Below are 16,260 nucleotides of genomic sequence, written 5' to 3'. Positions count from 1 at the left end.
TGACAAATTCTACAGTGGTAGTGGAAAATAATTTCAAACAAATTTGTTGGTTGCCACATTTAATTCTAACATATTTTTGGTCTTTGCAAAAGCAGGAAATTAGTGAAAAATTATATTTTTAAACCACTGCATGTGAATAATATGCCAAAATGGTAAGAAAGAATAGGACATCAAAGGCAATATAGAAGAACAGGTTAAAAGTGAGAGCTCTGACAGAAAAATTCCAAATAATTTATACAGCCATCCTCCCTTCAAGTAGGCATAGCTTAACCCCCCGCCCCAACCCACTCACTTACATGTGGGGTTTGATAAGTAACTTTTTTCCCAAAGGTAGAGCGTGGAAAGAGGGAGTATAGTATATTCAAAATGGAGAAACTAGTCAAACTACCACAGCCAGGGTTTTCAGGGGTAGGATCATCAGAGATAAGCTACGTTGGTAGCTGGTACCCTTCATGTACCCTTAATATATCTTAATGTATTAAGATGGCACTTCCTCTGTGTGGTCTTCCTCCCAAAACCATAACCCCAGCCTAATCAGGAACAACACATCACACAAATCCAAATTGAGAGAGATTCTTCAAAATACCTGACTAAGACTCCTCAAAACTGCCAAGGTCATGAAAAACAGGAAAAGTCTGAGAAACTGAGGAGGCTCAGGAGACATGACAGCTCAGTGTAATTGTCCTGCAAGGAATCTGGGAACAGAAAACGAACACTAAGGAAAAACTAGTGAGATCCAAGTGAAGTGTGCAGTTCAGTTAACATCAGCATCCCAGTGCGTGCCCCTTAGTTGTGACGGACATTCCCTATAATGTAAGGCTTCAGCAATCGGGGAAACTGGTCAGGGGAATCGAGGAACTCTGTACTACTTGTCCCAACTTTGCTGTAAATCTGGAACGATTCTAAAATGTAAAGTATTTAATTTTTCTTAAATCTGCAAAAAATAAAAATGATATTTGTTCTGTAGCTAAAGAACCTGGAATTATCACCTGCTCTGTTGCCTTGGGCAAAGTACTTAGCTCTCTAAGCCTTAGTTTTCTCATGGGTAAAATAAGGGATAATGATAACACCTACCTTATAGATGGTTTTGAGGAATAATTCACTTAATTACACAAAGTGCTTTTAGAACAATGCCTGACACATAATAAACACCCCATAAATACATTGTTATTATTTTTATCAAATCATTTGTATACCAGATATTTTCATTAAGTGGAACTTTCGCATTAGCTAATATTCGTATAAACTTATTTAAAACATGGAATAAGAGCTCCTTTTGTTAAAATGATTCAGACTATAGACATTGTAGTAGTAACCACACTATCATACTCTTCTCTTCTTTAATAAAGTTCCCATATGAAATCACTGGGGCGCATTTTAGCATGGACCATGTCGAGAGATGTACTTACTGGATTATGCAAGGATAGCCTTAAAATGTAGATTTCACATTAAGTAGTAAGTATAAGGACTGCAGGCAGGTGTAGAGATACGAACTGAGACTCCATCACCACCATGTTCACCTTGGTATCAGCATTAAAATGAAAAGAAAAGGAGAATGGAAACTAGAGAACCAAAGCACATGTGATTCCTTCATGCAGTATCTTCTGTCACAGGCACCCCTGTGTACTCATAGCAGGTGGACAAACAGCAGTGTCCCTAATATTACAGCGACTTTCTTCAAAGTATTGTCCTGTTGGTTTCTTCTCCCAGAAGCTGTCTGTATCCACTTCCTTTCAGTTTTACTTAAATATTACTTGTTATCCATAAATTACCATACAGAATGTTAAAATAATCTCTTGTGATTTTAATAATCCATCTTCATGATTATGAAAAATTCCCACAATGTCAAAAAGTATAAAAGTTGAAAGACCCCTTTGTCCTACCACCCAAGAAAATGACATTTAATATTTTGATATATACCCATTTCTACACATGTTTAAAAAATTAAGTCATATTTTATATACTATTTTGTAACTTTCTATTTTCACTTAACAATATGGAATTAACACCTTTTATTGAGAAAGAAATCCAGAAACGTACCACCATTCTTAATGACAGGGGAGTGTTTCATAAGTACAGATGAGATATTATTTGCTTAATCAGTCCCATATTGATCACTTGTTTACAGTTTTTAACTATCGTAAAGTGCTACCAGAAACCTTTGCATAGTTATCCTGTTAATTAAGGATAATTATTAGAATTGAAAGTCCTTAATTGGACTTAATTTTCATTAATCTATTGACCATTCTTCTGCATCCTTCCCTTCATCTGAACTCATGAGACACTTCCCTGTCTCTGTTCCCGAGTAAATCACTTACTGATTTCAGTGAGATTGTATTGAGCCCATAGGCTATATTACAAAGAAGTGATATGAAATTGAGCTTTCCCATCCAAGAGTAAATAATATCTCTTTCCTCATATTTCATGTCCCTTTGTGTAATTGTAGCATAAACATATCCTCTTCTCCTTTTTTCTAACCAAGACTTTATTTTCATTTAATTATTTTAAATAACTTTCCACAGTTATTTTCTCAAAAATACAATGAACTTGTTCATATATTGTATCACTGAAAAAAAATGGCAGGAGAGGAAATTTTAATGGACTGTAGTCTGCATCATATAGATTTTTGTGCTAAGACATATCTTTAAATATTTAGCTTTTTAATTTATTTAAAGCTCAAGTATAATAATAATAATACCACTTAATTATATCTGATAATAATTTCCTAAACTTTAGATTCCACTTAACTGTTCAGTCTCTGATAGCTGTTGAACAATACTTATATAACCTTGTCAAAGTACTGATTTTTTATGCTAAAATCATTAATTTACTATGGTTGAAATCAGAAAACTTCAGAGGAAATTTATATAGAAAGAAATATTGCCACTTATACATTATTTCAGGATGAATTTAAAAGAAAAGGAAATGGTTATATAAATGAGGCATATTCCATAGCAGTTGTACCAAAAAGTGAGTTTCCTGAAAGCATAGTTTATTGGTATACCTTAGTTAGTGTTTCAATTTTCAATATTATTTTTATAATGTAAGTAATTTCCAGTAGGTACTGTCTTTGTTGGATTGCTTCCTGTATGGAGATTTTGCTATTATTTCTTAATTTTATGGCAATTATTTCCTAATTTTATGGGTATTCAAAGACCTTTGAGCTATGACTAGGCTTTTAATAAATCAAAGAAAGAAATCGTTGTAATATTTCCGTGGGAATATTGATACACTGAGCTACTGTTTGCTCTTATTAGAGCACAGAGACCCTTAAATGCAGATAAGCATCATGATTAACGGTAATAACTCCTTCATTTACTGTAGTTTTTTACATATGTAGTGATTTTTATAAGTAAAATGTCCTTTGGTAATTAGGAGATAAAGATCCTCATCTTTATAAAATTGCTGCTTTAGAATTAAGTAATGTAATGTTTTACCCTGAAGAGTTTGACATGACCAAAAAGAGAGAAATCTACAAACTTCTTTTGGCAGTAAATGTTATCATCTTAAATATTTCATTTCCTCCACTGAGTTGTTTGATTTTGCAGATGTTAGCTGTATGACACATTAAAGAGGCAGACTCTCAGGGGTGGTGTGATCATTGGAAGGAGAAATTTTACTAACCCAGTATTGGTTGAATCACTGGGAAAAAATGCTTTTCCTTGGCAACCTTTTATGTCTGGTCTGAAGGGGACTGACTTAAATGTGATTAAGTCCACTTTCACGGGCTTCTCTTGCAAAGTGCCAGAGACTCTTTTCCAAAGCAGCAGTTGTGTATCTGGCCTCTGGTAAAGCATTGCCAAGGAGATAATCAGCACTGAAAAGTCACGAAACATAGGATTGTTTGGTTTGGTTTGTTTTGTGTTTTAATACAGAGATTAAGTCCATTCATTTGCCTGTGAACTGTATCTAGAAAGGTGGTTAATAACTTGGAAGCACACAATTATTAGCTTATTACCCAAGATGACTAACATACTAACTCCCACACACTGAGTCTTTATGTGAAAAGCAGCAAAGATCAGTCAGTAGAGCCTTTATATTTTTCTTTTGAAGGTTTTCTTTCCTTATTTTTTTCTCTTTCCTTCCTTTGATGGAAGGAGTTCACATTTTAAACAAATTCAGTGCATTCACTTCTGCAGCATCATAACTGTGTTGATATATGTAAGGTGAACTGGATGTGCTACAGTCTGAGATTTCACTATTAAATTGTTTTCCTTGAAATTGTGATGCTCATATACAAGAAAGGAAGGAAAGTGATGGAATTTTGACAGATTATATTCAAGACATTTTGAATGGCCAGGTGAATGGGCACCTACTTCTCAAAGCAGTAACTCTCCACTTACGGGATAAGAGTGATTTATTTTTATTTCTTCTGCATTGTTCACTTTTTAATATTCATGATGTGTTGTCTTCACCTCTGTTAGCTGTGAAAATAAACAGTAGATGCATTCATTGAGGTAAATATGATATTTAGAATGACAAAATGAGAATTAATAAGAAAATTTGTTTTCTAATCACATTGTTCTGAACTGAAAAAGAAATCTACTTGATGGAATCCTGGAAACGTTCTTTTGTCACTTCACAACAGCTGGACAAATGGCAGAGAGTGCTTGCACAGCTGTCTGAGACCTTTGGCAGATGCTTCTGGGTTTGTGTGGCTCATGGCCCAGTGTACAGCAGCCACGGCAGAGGGGCTGGTGTGAATGTCTCTGGGGGGCTGTCCTAGTTCTCCCTGCCTTTGAATGTTGATTAACGCCATGGGGCTCACCTTTCCCTGTCTCCTGCATCTTCTGGCTTGCAATGGGATTTCATCCACCGTTATTTGTTAACAAGTTGTACATTATTTAGTTGGTGCAGTTGTTAAAATGTTTCTCTTCTTCATATATGTCATTCAGAATTTAAAAGAGAGAGAGAGACAGAGAAAGAGTGTGTGTGTGTGAAAGAGCCACTTGCAACTTTGAAATCTACTACTCAGCCTGGCTTTTGAGTAGGATCTTCCTTAAGCCTCTGTGTTTGTCAGTGAACTGACTGCAGAGATGTCATCTGTAGATCCAGTTTCGATCCTTCTTTCCTTATCCTGGCTCTCTAGAATCTTAAAGGAAACCATAAGCTGAGGTTTCAATGATTGGCTAGAACAGCCATATAGAATGTAAAAGAAAGCTGACACTACTTCCTTCAATGGGGATTACCATCCAATTGGATGTAGCAGCCTCGTTGTTAAGATGGAACATTGCTATCACAGATTTGTATCATCATTCCCATTATTGGGTTGCTTCAGGTGCTATCCACTACACTTCTTCAACACTCACTCTGCAGCACTAGGTACCATGGAGATGGGAAGAAATTGTGTGCCATGGTGTCCTCCCTGGAGAAAGTGAGGACAATCAAGATAGGCAGGCAAGACATACCTTTAAGAATAGAGTCATGAAGAATTGCTGAGCAGTTGATCAGCAGATGGGAGACCCAGTAATAATAGTAGATCCTGTATTAATTAAAATATACTGAACTCTAATAAGAGTTAAAACTGTAATTCTAATCCTAGATTGTTTTTTCCCAGAACAAGCCACCTTTTCTAATTGGATTGTAGTTTCTGCATCTGTAAAGGGAGGAGATGAACTAAATGATTTCAGTAATGTCTTGCAGCTCTAGCATTTTTTAATTCTAAAAATGCATGATATTGCAGGATTATGCATAAGGGCTGTGAGTGTTTAAAGAGAAAATTGCTGAGGCCTTTTTTGTTAAGCATTGAAGAAAGTACAAATTTGAAGTAGAATATGGAAGATGGGGGGCCATTAGGCAATGCAAGATGGTACAGGTGTGGAGGAGGGGCAGTAGGAATCTGTTCTGTGTGGATGGAAGGTAAGATTGGATGTTGAAGACTGGATTTTGATAGATTGAAGACTTTTAATTTTATTTTATCTGTAAGAAGGAGACAGTACAGTTTTTAAAGACAAGAATAATGAGGTTAAAATGGCATTTTAGCAAAATTAGTATCATATATAATGATAAACTCAACTATATAAAGACTGATAGAATTAGAGAGCCAAGCAATCATGTTAGCGTAGATACCAAAAATATGAAGCAACATTTTTTTTAAAGTCAATTTTAGAAAAACAAGGTGGGGGAGATGGATTATAATACCACCCACCCTGGAACAAATGCCTCTTGTAACTTAAACATGTTTCTTTGCAGCCTCATTAATAGGCATAGTTATTTATAAGGTAAATACTTTTTCAGAGTGTTAAGCATATAAAAAATAAAACAAAAATTTTAAAGCAATATGAAAACAAAAATCACCATGTAGAGGTAACCAGTGTTAAATATTTTTATACTGTCTTTTCTAGACTTTCACAATTGGGTTCATAAAATATTTATGGTTTTCATATTCAGCTTCTCTTTATTTCCACATTAAATAGGGAGCAATTTCCAAGCCATTAATATATGCTTGAAAATATTATTTTAATTGTGCTATAATATCTTACTAATGCACCCAAATGTACTAACACATTGCCTTATTACTAGGTAATTTGCTTGCAGTTTTTACGCTACAGTAAGCATCACATGTTTTTAGCTCGTTCAGTTATTCTTTCAACAAGAAATATTAGGCATCTATTCTGTGCCTGGTACTGTGCCTGCAGGCGGTGGTAAACCAACAGACACAGTCCCTGCTCATCTCAGAAGTACTGTCAGCTGGGCTACATGTGCATAGCTTCCAGAAAGTCAGATCAGAAGGATGTTGTTGTGGAACTGTTGTGACACATCTCGTATGTAAATGATAAGGACGAGAAAGGAATCAAAGATGACTTCAGAGTTTCCAGCTTATGGAACTAAGTGATTGATGAAGTCGTGGAAAATAATGGGGACATTAAAAAGGAGTGGCAGTGCAGGGAGAGGAAGACGAGAGCTCAGGTTTCTGGACTTTATATGATAGCAGGTGACCCCGGGTGGAGCTGTCCAGGAGAAGGCAGAGGAGGTGCCAAGGAGCACTGCCTGAACCTTAGAGCTGCACATTGTTTGTGGGGGTGGGGAGAGATGGGGAGCGAAACCAGGAGGAAATCAGGACAGCAACATAAGTCAGGGTTAGGGTTAAACAGCGGAGAAGGGAAGGATAAGAAAGGAGAAAATAATCACTCCCTGGAGGGAAATTATAGATCAGTTCAGGCCTGTTTAACTGGTGGGTGAGGAATTATGAGGCCAGTGTCCTTCCTTTCTGCATTCCTTCAGTGTGTGCCTCACGCCACCTGTATAGTGTATGGCACACGTACTGTATTTTTTTTCAGTAAAGGCTTTTAGCCCAGAGGATGAGAAGGACTTAAACAGTGAATAGAAGGTTTTCAGGTAGATGGGGAAAGGAAGCAGTAATAAAAAGTTGGTTTTTTTTTTTAAGTGCATATAGGGGAAAAGATTTGGCTAAATACAAGCGATTTGGAACATCCTTGTATGCCATGCTGATTCAAGATTATTGTATTGTTATTGGTGCGCTTTTAGGAGAATATTTGCATTTTAGAAAGACTAGCAACAGAGCGGAGAGTAGATTAGAGGGTTTCCTGCTGGAGAAATGGAGGAGTCGACACAGAAAATGCATCTGGGTTTAATTAGGAAAGTTTCAACTATCCATGGTTTTCAAAGGAGACTTATGATTCTCCTCCGTGTCTTAGGGATGCTGGAGTGAAAGTGAATGTAACCTCAAGGGGGGCAAGTTCCAGCCCCTTGACTCCTGGCTTTGCAGTCATTAAGATTGTATGTGAAATAGATCTCACACCTGAAAGAAAGCTTGGAAACCCCTGGACTAATGTTACCTTAAGGTCCTCCTAGGTCAAGAGTTCTATGAAAAAAAAGTCCGTGTGGAAGAAAAATGATGAAGGGAGATCCAGTGAAAAGGAAGATATTAGAGAAATTAAAATGGAATGATTTATATATGGAGACGTTAGATAGATATTATAATAAAGAAAGTTCTGTGCTAATAAGCTAATAAAAATTTTGGTAGCAAACTTCTGTAAGATTATTTGTCTTGAGAAAAAACAAAGTGGGATATCCCACTACAGATTAGCTAATCACATTACTTTTTGCAAAGAAACTTTCATGTGAAAATTAGCTGGCTGTTAACATAGAGATTTGAATTGGTTCACATGGTGAAAAAAGTATTTTTTTACCTTGAGGTTTCTTACATTTACTTTATAATGTTACAAACTTTCTGGAAAATGGAGAACAAAGTGGAAAATGAGAACGCGTTCATTAAATCACTCACTGTGTCATTAAGTTATTCATTTTTCAACAAATATTTATTATGTGGTTACTGTGGGCTACTCTTGCGTGTTCTAGGGAGACAGCAATACACAAAAACAAAGTCCCTGCTCTCATAGAACCTATATTCCTGTGAGAAAAGATCGACACTGAGCAGATAAATATATAATGTGTCTCATGCGAGTTGCATGAGAGACACTGCTTTACATATGGCATTCTGGGGAGGTCTCTCTCAGAAGCATCATGATACTTGTACACTGAGTGAAGTTAGCAAAGGCACAAGGATCAGAGCATTTAGACAGAAGGGATAGCAACTTGTGTATGCTTAATGATAAGAGTATTAAAATCAGGGTTTTCAAGCCTGAATTTGCTGAATTAAGGATTGTTCTTCCTACTGCATCAAGGTGATTGCTAATACTCTTGTTACTTTGAGCTCCTGTATAGAAATCATTTTCTTACATGAGAAGTCCTTGCTTTGTGTGAAGCATTAAACTCCTGTACAGATTAATATTCAGACATTGGATTGAGCAAATCAATAAGAGAGTTAGAAGTACACCCGTGTGAATATTTCAGGTTGGAATTGTGCTGGAGCAAGAGATTTGGGCTTCCTGGTTTAGTACATCAGAATTGTTGGTGCAGACAGAAGATGGGAAATGCCCCTGTTTTGGAGAGTAGACAGTGGTTTAGAGAACAGAGAAAGAATGTCTAGAGCTCAAAGAGAGCCAGAGAGCATTATTTTTTTTTTTAAGTCAAAAGTAAAAGAATTTCAAGAAGGAAAACTGCACTAAATACTACAGTGGAGTCAGCGAAGGATGGTGCTGAAAAACCATCCATGCTTGGTGGATCAGGGTATTGGTAGGCAAGAGTGGATGGGTGCTGGAAGAGTTGGTGCCTTGAAAACATGGATGAAAAGATTTTCTGGAAGATAAGAAAGAAGGAAGATAAGGAAGGAAGAAGAGGAAGATTTGAGTAAATGTTGTAGAGGAGGAAAAAACAAATTTGAAGGTCTCATGATCTGCATGGTTCTTAAATGAAGGGGAGGGGATGTGGCTGACAGAGTGATGTGCATCTGTATGGGGCAGATGTTGAGGGGAGTGGGTATTTGCAAAACTGGTGTAATACCAAATGGTACTATGATATGTGATAGGACAAGAGAAGGAGGTAGTTGCTGACCACATTTTTTAATCAGTTGTTGATCAGAGACATTATTACAGGAACAGAAATGCTCTGTTTCCAATTTCTGTGATTTTTTAATAGTTTACTTTCCTATTAGCATAAGATGGTTTTTATAGGCATATCCATCCTGGCTGGAAATATTTCTCAATTGCAGTGGTTTTTCTCAGTCTTTTCTGGAGGCAGTGGTTCACATCTGTGGTCTAACAGTCTTAAATGTTTTGAAAATGTTTTGACCTATTATGTCTCCCTTTTATAATACCATTTTGTTTATATGTGGCTTTATTGTCAGAATGTGGCTACTTACTGGCTGTTGCAGTTATCTCTTGTCACGCAACCACCTCAAAATTCTGGACTAAATCAACAACAGACGTTTTTAAATTACCTGTCATAGTTTCAGGGTCAGGAATTCAGTAAGAGGTGAGCTGGGCAGTTCTGGACTTGGAGGTCTCTCATATGGCTGCAGACAGATGGTGCTTGGAGCAGAAACAATCAGAAGCTGGAGTGGTTGGGGACTAGCCAAGCATCTCTCTCATAGTCTTGAGGGCTTACATGGGTTCTCTCCGTGCCAGCTAGTTTGAGCTCCCTCATGGGATACTGGTTGGATTCCGAGAGTGGATATCCTAAGAGGACCAGATGGGAACTACATGGCTTCTCTTAACTTAGCCCCCGAAGTCATACACTGGTTCTGTTGGTCACACGAGTCACAGACCCTCACTGAGTCAAGGGGAGGGGACATAGACCTCAGTTCTAGATAGAAAGAATGTCAACAAACGCTGGGGCTATGTTTTAAAACTGCCACATGAATTATGTAAATTTCCATTAGGGCATATCACCATTTTGAACTGATAAAAAAATTTGTAAGAAAAACCAATCTGGGAAACAACTTTCTGAAGCATCTAAAATTTTTGTCATTTTTCCCCCATACTCCTTATAGCCATTGCAATACTGCTTCCCAGAATAAATACGAAAGTGTGAATTGTTACAGAGTGTTACTTGGTGGGTCATGAGGTCCCTTGTTTGCTCACCCTCCTTTTCTTCCTTTTTTGGCTAACAAGTTCACAGATGTGTCAGACTGAAGGAAAAATGGTGAAATACTGCCCTAGCGTGACACATCTGAGGCAGGTGAGGAGGCAGCGACACTTCTTAGCAAATTCTCAGAATGTTATCCATAAAGTAGATTTCTGTAACTTCAAATTCCACCTTAATTATTTTTTCATAAGGCATGTGCTTCCACATGTAAGTCATTCCTCAGAGCATCACACGTGTTACCCCTTGTGTATGCAGCATCCAAGATGGTCCTGGTGACCCCACCTTCCTGGTTTTTATGCCCTTGTGTCATCCCCTCCCCTTGAGTGTGGGCTGGACCTAAAGACATGCTTCTCATGGACAGACTGTAGTAGAAGAGGTGGGATATTATTTCTGAGAGTAAGTTAACAAAAGATTACTGCTTCTTTATAGCTCAAGCCTCTTAATTGTCTGAGGGAGGCCAGCTGCTATGTCGTAAGGTGCTCTGTGGAGGGACCCTTGTGTCAAGGAGCTAGAGTTTCCAGCCAGCAGCCAGTGAAGACCTGAGGCTTGGCATCAACGATGTGAGTGAGCTTGGAAGTGGACCCTCCCTCAGTTGAACTTTATATGGGAGACCACAGCCATAGTTAACACTTTCACTGCTACCTTGTAAGAGACTGAGCCAGAGGCACTCAGTTAAGGTGCACCTGGATTCCTGAGCAAAAGAAACTGTGAGGTAGTAAGTGTGACTTAAAATCACCAAGTTCTGGAGTAACTTGTTCTGTAGCAATAGATAACTAATACATCTCCTTTAATCCCATGACCAGGAAAAAGGTACTGTTACTGGGTTGGTTTATAGCTGAGAAAACTGTCTCCAGAGACTGTATGAACTTGCCTAAGAAGAGGTGTTCAGTAAGTGCCAGAACTGAGACTAAATCCTGAAGCTGCTGACTCTTGCACCAAAATGTTCTGTTTTGCAGCTGTTGTTTGGTGGTTTTGGCTCTGATCCTAATCAGGAGTGAGCATGAGGGTGACTTGGGAATTGTTTCCTGGGTACACGTTCGTGGGCCCCACTCAGGGCCTTTAGCGTCAGGGTCCTGGGGGACAGGAGTCTGTGCCTTCAGACAAGTAAGCAGACCCTGGCTGATGAGTCCTCTGAGTTAAGAAACCCCACTTTAAAAGACACGTGTCAGACTTTTTGAAATGTTATGTGTGTTTTAAATCATCTGGCCTGATGTGGTAACCCCAAAACCTAGATGGCTCAGCCATACTATCCGGAATACAGAGTCAGTATTCAGTCAGACCAAGTCCTGTGTTTCTCACAGGGATACTTTTGATACGATTCTCAAGGGGCAGCCTTATAAGCAGTTTATTTGGGGGGTTCTTTCACGTGGCTTAGTATTTATAATATTAGGTGACTATTATTAGGATTATGTAGACAAGCAAACAAAGGTCTGTAATCACCATATCCCAGCTGCTTTAATTTCTTATCTGGCTTCATTACTTGATTAGCATCCTGGCTCCCTCCCTCATTTTATAACCTACCTCTTCTTATGCCTTAAAAGACTTTACCCACAAGGGTAAATTTGTCCAGGCTGTGAATCTTTTTGTGAGGCATGAGTTCATTTAAAATCTGACCTGGTCTCATATCCTGCCCAAATGCCTGCAAAAAATAAAAAAATTAAAAAAGCATCCTCAAAACATCCTATTCTGAAGTGATCTCTCATGTCTCATTATTTTATATCTTGATAGAAAGCTATGACTGTTTGATTAAAATTTATCGTATGAAATAATCCAACCTAGTCACTGGAGCATGTCCCCTAGAGAATAGTTTTATCCTAAGTCAGGTTAACAGATGATCTGACCTTGGAGCTGAATTTGTCCTTTATCTCACTCACTTCTTTTGAAAATGACAGGTATACATTATCCAGGTAGTGTGTAGACTATGGCATTAAAAAAAAATCTTTCTAAAAAATCCCTTTATCTGTGAGTTTAGTTGTACAGGAAAAGTGTTGAGAAGTATTTTATTTTATTTTTTATTCATTAATTTACCTCACATCCTTGGTTTATTTATGTATAAGTTGAAGTTTGTACCTTTCAACCCCCTTCACCCATTTTGCCCCCTACACACACACACATTTTTCTGGAACCACCCTCTGTTCTCTGTGTTTATGAGCTTGTTTGTTTTTCGGTTTGTTTTGGTTTGGTTTTTAGATTTCACATGTAAGATCATACAGTGTTTCTCTTTCTGTGTCTTGACTTCTTTCACTTAGTGTAATGCTTTCAGGGTCCATCCATGTTATCACAGGTGGCAGGATTTCATTCTTTTTATGGCTAAATAATATTTCATGTATGTATTACCACATTTTCTTAAGAACTGTCTATGTTAAATGTACCATTCAATTAATTTTTTCTTAGTGTTGTGTCTCATATAAACTCAGGCTTCTGTTAGTTTTGAATAACTCTACATATTAAAATTGTCAGTGAACTTGAGTCTGTTTGGGAGGATATTTTTCTCCATGACAAGAGCAAATGACAGTTTTGTCACACTTTGCCTGCCATGTTGGCCAATCCTTGGTAAAAATACAAAATTGGTACAGAGATACATCCTGTGCTATTGAACTCTCCTCCTCTCAATTCCTCCTCTCCTATCTCCAAAATCTAAATATAACCCATCCTTCTAAATATTAGAAAGTTTTCCTCTCTAATGGCTTTTTTTTTGGAAGTACAGTTAGTTACAGTGTGTCAATTTCTGGTATATAGCACAATTTCCCAGCCATGCATATACCTACATACATTCGTTTTCATATTCTTTTTCATTAAAGGTTATTACAAGATATTGAATATAGTTCCCTGTGCTATACAGAAGGAACTTGCTTTTTTAACGTATTTTTATGTATAGTGGCTAACATTTGCAAATCTCAAACTCCCAAATTTATCCCTTCCCACCTGCTTTCCCCCCAGTAACCCTAATGGCTTTTTCTCTGATTTCCTAATTACAAATTCTCTCTCCTTCTTTTGGCCCTCTTAGTTTCTTTACCAAAAGCTCTCTGCTGTCTCCCTTCAATTTTGACCTTGCAGTAGTTAGTTTTGCTCTTATTCCCCTAATAGAGTTTAGGATTTGGGAGTAGGGGTGGAGAATAAAGGAGTACTTTATGCAAATAAAGCATTAGTGTGTACCCTGACGCTGCAGAGAGAAACGCATGAGAGAATTATTGCATTTTTTATACTTCACTGTGTTCTTTTTAAAATGCATCTTTTGGGATAATTCTGCAGGGATGACATTAAGAACCACTTTAAAAATTAAAGACAATTTTTTCTTCGTTTGTTTTAAAAATAAGTGTGAGTTCATATTTTCCTTTAGTTTCTCCTTTTGCAGTTTCTTGTTCTAATAATATGTAAATCACTCACGGCAGATAACATTTAACATTCAAATGCAAAGTTCATTTTATTGAAGCTCAGTAGAACAAATTACTATCAATTTGCTCTAAGTAAAATTTAGTATTAAAAATGTTTCATGTTTGCCAAGTGAAAATTAAATAGCTGAAAGGTGTTAATAAAATCTCTTTTTGGAAGATAATATTGGCTCACTTCTCAGATTCCATCTTATTCCCAATAAAATGAAATATTATTTGTCTCTCACACAGAATGGTGATGAATGCACATTTTAATCTGATTATTGACTCTTGGAATGTGATCCAAATCATTCAGCACTTGTGAGGGCTTATGATATGCCCAGAAGTGGGCTTCAGTGAATGTCTATTTTGAAGAAGTTTGACAACATTTTCATTGAGGTTTCTTTTTAGTACTTTACACTGGAAGTGCCACTCTGAGGAAACCAGGAAGCTAAAATCATAAGAGAAATAAATTTGATTGCCAATTCCTATTAATTTTTCTTCCTTATAATGAAAATCATTTTTAGACGTAAATAGGTAGTGTGTAGAGTGACTCTTCTCATAATTGTAATCTTCCTGATATACCAATGTCAAATTGGATGTGAAATGGAAAAGGCATTAACTTTAGTGAAATTATAACCGTCTATCTAGCAAAATAGTTTTAAACAAACGTAATACAGTGTTTGTTCATCTTTCCAAATATTAAGCTCAATTTTTGCAAACAATAAAATATGCTGTTATATGGGAAGTCTCTGTACCTTCCGCTCAGTTTTGTTGTGGACCTGAAACTGCTTTATAAAATAAAATATATCAGAAAAAAAAAAAGATTCTGTAGATGAATCAAACAAAGCAGAATACTGTTCTTAAAATCTGTTCTCCTCTTTTGAATCAATAATAAGATTCCCCTTTCAGGAATTATAACTCTTTTCTGTCAGGGAGCCACTATGTGGAAGGGAGTAGACAATTAGGCAATAAAAATATTTCCTGACAATTTAATGGAAGCTGTGTTAGATGGAGCAGGGAGGTGCAAAGACACGTAAATATCAGGTCCTGAAGCAAAGTGCCTGGCAGTATAGTAATAAAGTCAAGTTGAGGCATTAAAAGCCTATACTTTGGGAGTGGGGAGCATGGTTGGGGGACATTACTGATGATCATTCTTCTTCCTGTGTATTTAAGTTGGTATGAATTATTTAAAATGGGAACATTCATTCATTTGAACAAATCTGGGTCAACATTACTTAAAAAAAAAAAAGGTAAGAGGTGCTACACTATATTGTCCAAAACACAGAGATGTTAATAGAAATTAATGGACCTTTTACCTTTGAGTTTGAAGATAAAGAGTAGTCTATTTGTTAAAACACAAAATATTTTCTGACTTACAAATATTGAATGATTATTTACTAGCAGACTTGTCTCAGCCACCACTTGAGCATTTCTTTGACACCATTTTGAAAAAAAAATGACTCAGACATACAATGAAATGATTTCATTTTCTCTACTGATATATGTGTTTCTTTGTCTTCAAATTTCCAAAGTAATGATTTTACTCATGAAAATGTTTCAAAAAGCAAGCTATAGTTTTTAAATAAGCCAACTACTTCTGTTCCTTCGCTCAGAAAATTAGGGAGCTGAATGAAACACAACAGAACATTCATTTCCCCTTCCCTTTTGACTTACTGTCCCCTGGTGAACCTGCGGCCCAAGAACTGGGTTTGACAAGTGCCAGGAATATAGCCTATAATTTGAATTTAGTGTTCAAAACCCTGTATTAAAGTAAAAACAACTACAAATATGTCTCCTACAGGCTACTTCCATTTCACTGCTCAATATCTTACTGTTTCTTCTCATGTGATTCTGCCCCTCTCCAAACAGCTGTGCTTTCTTTCTTGCTGATGTGCACTTATTCCTGATTGTTTCCACTGATGTCAGCCAGGCCTGACAAGCCAAACCTTATGTTTATAGCCCTGGGATAGGGTCCAAGAAAGTATTAGAAGGATGTGGCTACCCCTGCAGGTACCGAGAAAGATGCTGAAATTCCTATCTGTGTAAGTAGTTTATTAAGGTGTTGTTCCAATGACAAGGAAGATACCCTGACCTTTTTCCTTCCCATATACCCCAGGTTTGCTTTCTGATGATGTTTTTGCTTCGGGGCTGCCTGGGACAATATTTAGGACAAGTTTTATGAAGTAGAAAAAGACAAAGATGAGAACTCATTTTAAGAGGCTCTTCCCCAAACCCCTGAAAAAGGAGATATTCTAAATGGGGTCTGCACATTTAGTGACAACTTCAAAAGAGCAGCTTGTAAAAAGGGATGATTCAGAACACTTCTGTGAGCTTTAGGAAACTCTACCAAGAGATCAACATATCAACAAAGAGGATTACACATTTTAAAAATCAGTGCGTTTCTAGGAGGGAGGGTATAGCACAGTGGTAGAGTGCA

The 16,260-nt window shown here is 37.1% G+C and overlaps 1 protein-coding gene across 7 annotated transcripts in view; it reads left to right on the top strand.

The window, feature by feature from the left end:
- The window catches only part of CDK14 (cyclin dependent kinase 14), a 556,073-nt gene that overhangs the window by 379,816 nt on the left and 159,997 nt on the right, over positions 1–16,260 (top strand). The window lies entirely within an intron of this gene.

Source organism: Camelus ferus, chromosome 7 (genome assembly GCF_009834535.1).
Source record: "Camelus ferus isolate YT-003-E chromosome 7, BCGSAC_Cfer_1.0, whole genome shotgun sequence".
Lineage (NCBI taxonomy): Eukaryota > Metazoa > Chordata > Mammalia > Artiodactyla > Camelidae > Camelus > Camelus ferus.
This window is presented reverse-complemented; position numbering and strand designations above follow the sequence as displayed.